Below are 6,762 nucleotides of genomic sequence, written 5' to 3' on the forward strand. Positions count from 1 at the left end.
TTTGGTGATTGAAATCAAAGTTATTACTACTGCAAATGAGGCTGCTGGTCATGAGAAAGCTAAGGCATATGTGACTGAAGTGGGCACTAGGCAACCGTCAGAATGTTGGAAAGATTATGCCTGCAGGTTAAACTAGGGCGAGGAAAAACTTGGAAGCTAGAGAAGAGGCAATTCAAAATACATAATAGCAGAACAATTAATCAAAGTCTCACCTGAAATAACATGGGATGCAGAAAGTAATTGCTGTAAAGGTGTGAGGAGCGGGACTCAGTGACACTTGGGGAGACTGAGGAAAGAGCTGTGCTTGAGCCTAGGAGTTCAAATCCTAGGGTGAGTTCAAATCCTGAGTAACCTAGCAATACCCTGTCCATACCTCCTAAAGAAGTGGGGTGGGGGGCAATTGGAATGGATTAGGGACTCACTGGAAAGAGATATTGAAAAAAATCTGTATTCTTATAGAAATATGATTTCTGTGGGGAAAGCATTTGCAAAAATTGTATAGTATGGTTCAGCACTTTTTGTTGAAAGTCAATTATACCTCAAATTTTTTGATTAGTTTGTTTTGTTTTTCCAGTACTGGGAATCAAACTCAGGATGTTGCTCTTGCAAGGCAGGTGCAGCACCACTGAGCTAAATCCTGGCCCATATTTCTCAATTTTAAAAATAGAAAACAAGTTAAAAATTATTAAATAAAGTGTCAAAATGCTTAAAATTATTTCCTGAGGTGTGGTACTGGTATGTATTATAATTTAACAATTATAAAAATACAAAACACTTACAGTTTTTATATATATTACAGGTTTCAAATAGCATGAAGGCTGCAACACTTCTAATTTGTAAACATTACAATGATTTTTCATTTATATTGGCACTGTGCTACCATTGTCCTTCAATTATTCCTCTTTTTGCTACAGATCATAACATTGGAATATTAAGAAAGTCTTAATACTGGAATATTAAGAAAGCTTATGTGTATCTGTAACAAATATATGTAAATTATATTGGTAAAACATTTTAAATAATTTCTTAAATCTTGTTATTTTAATTGTGAGATATTTACATAGAACTGTTGACCTTTTATGTAGAATGAAGGGAATGACAGAGAGTCATTAAAAAACCTTCAAGTATTAAATAAGCTGGAGTGATAGATAATGATCTAGTTCAGATAGGAAAGTTAAGGTAATTGGAGAACATAACATTACGTTTTGAAACATATTTTTCCCTCATTTATAAGTGTTATTTTTCATATAGAAAGGTGGTACATTTGTCCTCCCATTAATAGGATGTACAAGCTTCAATGATGATTGAAACATCCTATATAGAACAAGTAGCAGTATTTCCCCAATACACACATTTTAGTATCCCTAAATATTGTTCTTTCCACCATTGAGGAGTGAATTGTGTCCTACACCTAATTCATATATTAAAAGCCTAACCCCTAGTACTTTAGAATGTAACTCTACTTGGAAATAGGGTCACTAAAAACGTAGTAAAGCTAAAATTTAATGGTTGGGATGGCATTCATAAAATATGATGGCCTTATAAGAGGAGAAAATACAGACACAGTCATGGGCACATGCAGAGGGAAGACCTGTATGAAGATAAGAGGACATGACCATCTCTGAGCCAAGGAAAAAGGCCTAAGAATAAATCAACCCTGAAAATACCTTGACCTCAGATTTCCAGCCTCCAAAACAATGAGATAATAAATATCTGTTTTTTAAGAGACTCAACCTGTAATATTTTGTCATGACAATGCTGGGAAATTCTGAAAAAAACAAAACAGTGGCCCTTCAGGTAATTTATTTGGAACTAAATAGAAGTTTACAATTTAAAAAAAATCTGTCCTTTTACAAGGTGAGCAACTTGGAATGACCCACATTATTGGAATGGCAACAGGAAAAGATGACCCATGCAGCTGGTGACTCAATACCCACAGGTAACCCTGCTCCCACGAGTGCATTCACAGTTCATCCAGCATTCCAATGGTCCTCACAGGCCTTCTTCAGGCATTTCTGTCCTTTATATTGGGGAAATATGTGACTTTAGACAGAAAAATAAATATTCTACACTGATAACATAAAAATGAGTGCCAGATATTTTAGTATTTTGGTAGAATTTAGAAACTGCCTGAAACAAGACAGTGGAAAAGGAAAAATATTGATTCAGAAATCATCCTCACTGGTCCTGCTGAATGCTGTCTAGTTACCTTCAGATAGACAGTTTGCTTGTTTGGGACACTTATTTCTTACAATAGCCAACATGAACTCAATGAGTATATCTGGGAGAAGATTTTGAACAGGCTCATGTCTAAGACCTATTCCGATACCTAGTTTTTGGAGTTGCCTAGACATTATTCACCTGTCAGATTTTAAGAATAATATTTAACATTATGGTCTCCAGTATTAAATTATCATATTGTACCCCACAAAATGTACCAACATTATGTCTCAATAGAACAAAAAGAAAAATATATAGAGCTCCCTAAGGATTCTGATTTAATTGGTTTAGGTGACCTGAAATGTCACCTTTGCATTGGTGTTTTTAAAAGTCCACCGACTCAAAGATGGTATTCATTATACTATGTAGTATTATTGGTCAACAGACCAGCATAGATATTAGTATATTTTACTCATGTGATTACAAAGTACATTAATTCCCTGTGTTACCCTCTTGCACAACTATATGATTTGAAATAAATAGTGCTCCTCTAAGCTATAATATTTTGTACCTTTTTCATTTTGTGTGAGATACTTGGTACTTCGATGATATTTCAGGCCTCACACAAGCACACTTAAACAAGTATAGTTACTCCTAGTCTCATTAATTACAGTGTAAACTTTTAGTTTTCTGAGTCAAACATCTTTGAGTGTTTCTGAGTGTGCCCAAAGTAGGAGAGAGGCTGTGGATAAAACTGGGTTACCATCCCAATCCCAGCTGTGTGATTGATGCAATTATTTCAAGAAGGAGCACATGGACCAAAGATGAACACACAAAACATAATTGCTTCTATGATAGTAATTTAGTTCTAAGGGTACAGATTTAAACCAGCATCTCCCATTAGTCTAACAATAATCACAGTTTTTCTCTTCATCGATTTCCTTCAGGCTTTTCTGTATTTGAAGCTTTCCAAGTGGGTATTTGTGCAATCTAACACTAACCACTCACACACTGTGTTTAGCACTATTATTAGCACAGTGGAAGATCTGTATAATTTACTGAAGCTCTGAGAAACATTATTAGTTATTTTCTTTGAAAGTGTCTCTAAATCATTTGCCATTTCTTCTCCTTTATAACCCAGAAAAAACTATTTTTCAAGTGACCTTTTAGTTACTTCTTTTACCTTGTTTAAAAATGACAATAATTAGTGCTGTGATGTGAATGCATCTTGAATTTTGAAGCTTTACATTTTAGTCTACATAAATTCAAACAGATTAGATGACATGTGACAAAATAAAATATAATATAGGAATAAGTTCCTACTTTTATATCCCCTCCAAAACCACGTCGCTGCCAGAAGAGAATCAGATGGAAGGAGGGGGAGTACAATGGTTTATAATCACTAATAAGAAATTGTGTTAGTTTTTGGTTCAATGTAAGATATGTAAATGTCCTTATATAACCTTTATGAGTATGAATTCAATTTTAGGCTCTATCTCTATCGTGTCCAGAATGAGTCTGCCCAACCATCACTTACAAAACCAAACTTGTACAAGACTGGTACAAGAGAGGGACTCAGACCGAGCACTAGGAATTCAAGCAATCTGAGGCTGGGAAGCCAGTACTCCCCACACACAACCAATGGTACAAGCAGCCTTGGGCAACAGGACAAAGAGTGGAAATGCAGCACTCCCTCTGGCCTGAGAACAGTGGCACAGGCATCCTTGGGCTGGGAAATCTACACTGCCCCCACTTTGCTACCAGCAGTGCAATCAGCCTTGGGCCCTAGTAGCAGGACAAAGAGGAGAAAGTCAGCACTTACCCCACCTTGCAACAAGCATGTGAGAAGAGACACCAATGTGGAACAGAGGAGGCTGTTGAAGGTCCAGGATGGGCCAAACTGGGAGCAGTCTCTGGCTATCTCTGTCTGAGAGCTCCACAGCAACTGAGAGAGTAACACAGAGACAAACAGAATAAGGAGATAAGCGTGAGCCATCCAGAAAATGCTGGTTTAAGACAGGCCCCAACCCCCACATCCAGGGGCCAGGACCATCCCTGCATGCAGCACTAATCTTACTGCATACTTGGCAGGGTTGCCTAACACAGACTGTGGTTCTGACTTGTCCACTACCACAAAACTGGGCACCAGAGGAATTTCTTCTTCTTTCTCTCTTTATTGGTTGTTTTATTTCCCTTTCTCTGTCAGTTTTTTTTTGGGGGGTGGGGGAGGGTTGTTTAGGTTTTGACTTTATTGTTTGTTTCTTTTTGTACATAATCTTTCTCTCTTCCCTCAACTGTCTTTCTTGATATTTTTATATTTTTATGTGAATGAACAATATCACTAATATTTCTAGTTCACTTTGATATTCTTTTGCTTTCTTCTTCATTCTTTCTCTTCTGTTCTCTTTTCAGTTTCCCAAAGCATGGGTGATCATCCTTTGCTCTTTAGCCTTGATTCCATCATAATTCTTTTCAGTTATCACTCCATTTTATCCCTGATTCCACTTAAAGTTCCCCCACACAGGGTAAAATCATTCTACCAAGGAGAACCTCACTTCATACAAGTTCCTGGCTTATGTTGGATGTTGTTATATAACTATAAATATTGCTCCTAGGATTAAAAGTATCAAATTAGCAGTTACAACCATCAGTTTCTAGGTTGTACTTGATAATATTGCTTTTTCTAATTGTAATACTTTAGCTAGGATGCCATATCTGTTGTAATTAGTTATTCATCCTTCTATGACAACACTGTGATTGAGGTTATAATCATCACCATAGTCCAATAACAAAGGATTGGAAGCTGAGCCAAATAGATAGCAACTTCTCATCCCTAATAAATTGGGAAAGTAGGATCTTGGGATAGACACAGACCAAGAGCCAGCTACATGTAGAAGACATCTCTAAGAAATAGAGATTTCTTAGGGTAACATCAATACTAGTGATAAAGCTATCTGACATAAGAAACTTACAAGAACTAATACAGAAAATAAATTAAAATTAAATAACAGAAAATGACAGGATGTAGAAACAAAATACAATCCCAAATCTTCATCCCACCAAGGACAAACCCACAGGCCAATGAAATCAAGGAAATTAGAAGCCACCCACCTAGATTTTCTGAAATTATAGTGGCAAAAGTAAATAAACAGAAGAATGAGACATAGAGAAAATCAGAGAAAGCATAATGCCTCAGGTAAAAAAAGAGGTGATGATTATAATGAAGGACTTGCTCTGAAAATGAAGACAAAATATTAGACCTAGAAGACTGTGGTTAGTGATCATGAAAAGAAAGTATTTAAAAATAGCAAGGGACCACAAAAAAGAAATCCAACAGCTGCAAGATAATATCAAAAAGAACAATATAAAATTGATTGGAGTCAATTAAAAATCAGGAGTCAGCAAAAAAAAAAAAAAGAGACATAAAAATACTATTCATAGAAGTAATGGCAGAAAACTTCCAAAGCATGGAAAAAGAATTTGACATACAGATGAGTGAGGCATATAGAACTCCAATTAGCTAAAAAAAAAAAAAATCTACACCAAGACAAATAATAATCAAGATTCCAGAAATTCAGCCTAAGAACAAAATATTAAAAGCTGTTAGAGAAAAGAAACAAATGAACTATAAAGGAAAGCCCATCAGAACCACAGCAGACTTTTCAACACAAACCCTTAAGTCAAAGAGAGCTCAGAGGGAAGTATTTCAAGTCCTGAAAGAAAAAAAAACTCAAACCCAGAATGAATACCCAATGAATACAACCCAGTTGATGTATTCATATATCAGTGGAGAAATAAGATACTTTCATAACAAAAAACAACTGAAGAAATTTCTGACAACCAAAAGAGCGCTACAAAATAATCTGAAAGAAAATTTAGAAAGAGATAATGAAGATGATGATTCCAAGAACACCAACAGAATGTGGCCACAGGGCAAGGCAAGCAATTAAATAGAGGGGAAAGACAGGGAGGCAAAAACAGGAAAATAATATGACAAAAATAAACTGATATTTATGTTATAACCATCAATGTAAATTGTCTTAATTCACCAATCAAAAGATACAGACTGCCAGAATGGATCAAGAAATGAGATAAAACAATTTGCTACGTGCAGGAAATGTGTTTAACTCAAAAAGAAATCCATAGACTGAAAGCCAAGGGATGGAAAACAATACTTCATGTGGCAGGAACCTGGCAAAAAGCAAGGGAGGCTATTCTATTTGCAGACAAAGTGAACTTCAAGCCAAAACAGATCAAAAGAGACAAAAAGATCACTGCATACTTGTTAAAGGAAAAATCCAAGAAAAAGAGATAGCAATCATATATTCATCAAATACTGGTGCACCCAACTTTATAAAACAAATATTAATGGATATGAAAAATCAAATAAGCCCTAATGTAATGAGGGACCTCAATATACTACTGTCACAAAAAAATCAACAAAGAAATATTAAAACTGAATGAAACCTGTGAACAAATGGACTTAGTAGATGTCTACAGATTGTTCCACCATGAAATCACAATTGATGCTGGAGAAATCCAGATCATCAACACCAATTTTGAGAAGCTTTATTCTCTTTTTTTTTTTTTTTTTTTTTTTTT

General features: G+C 35.5%; 1 protein-coding gene across 1 annotated transcript in view; it reads right to left on the reverse strand.

The window, feature by feature from the left end:
• Pou1f1 (POU class 1 homeobox 1) overlaps positions 1-4,040 on the reverse strand; it is a 254,677-nt gene extending 250,637 nt beyond the window's left edge. Inside the window, exon 1 of the mRNA XM_010602883.2 lies at positions 3,983-4,040. The gene's annotated coding sequence lies outside the window, so the exon portion shown is untranslated. The remainder of the gene's footprint in view (positions 1-3,982) is intronic.
• Positions 4,041-6,762: the final 2,722 nt, after the last annotated feature.

Source organism: Fukomys damarensis, unplaced genomic scaffold (genome assembly GCF_012274545.1).
Source record: "Fukomys damarensis isolate Sample0158 unplaced genomic scaffold, DMR_v1.0_HiC HiC_scaffold_24, whole genome shotgun sequence".
NCBI lineage: Eukaryota > Metazoa > Chordata > Mammalia > Rodentia > Bathyergidae > Fukomys > Fukomys damarensis.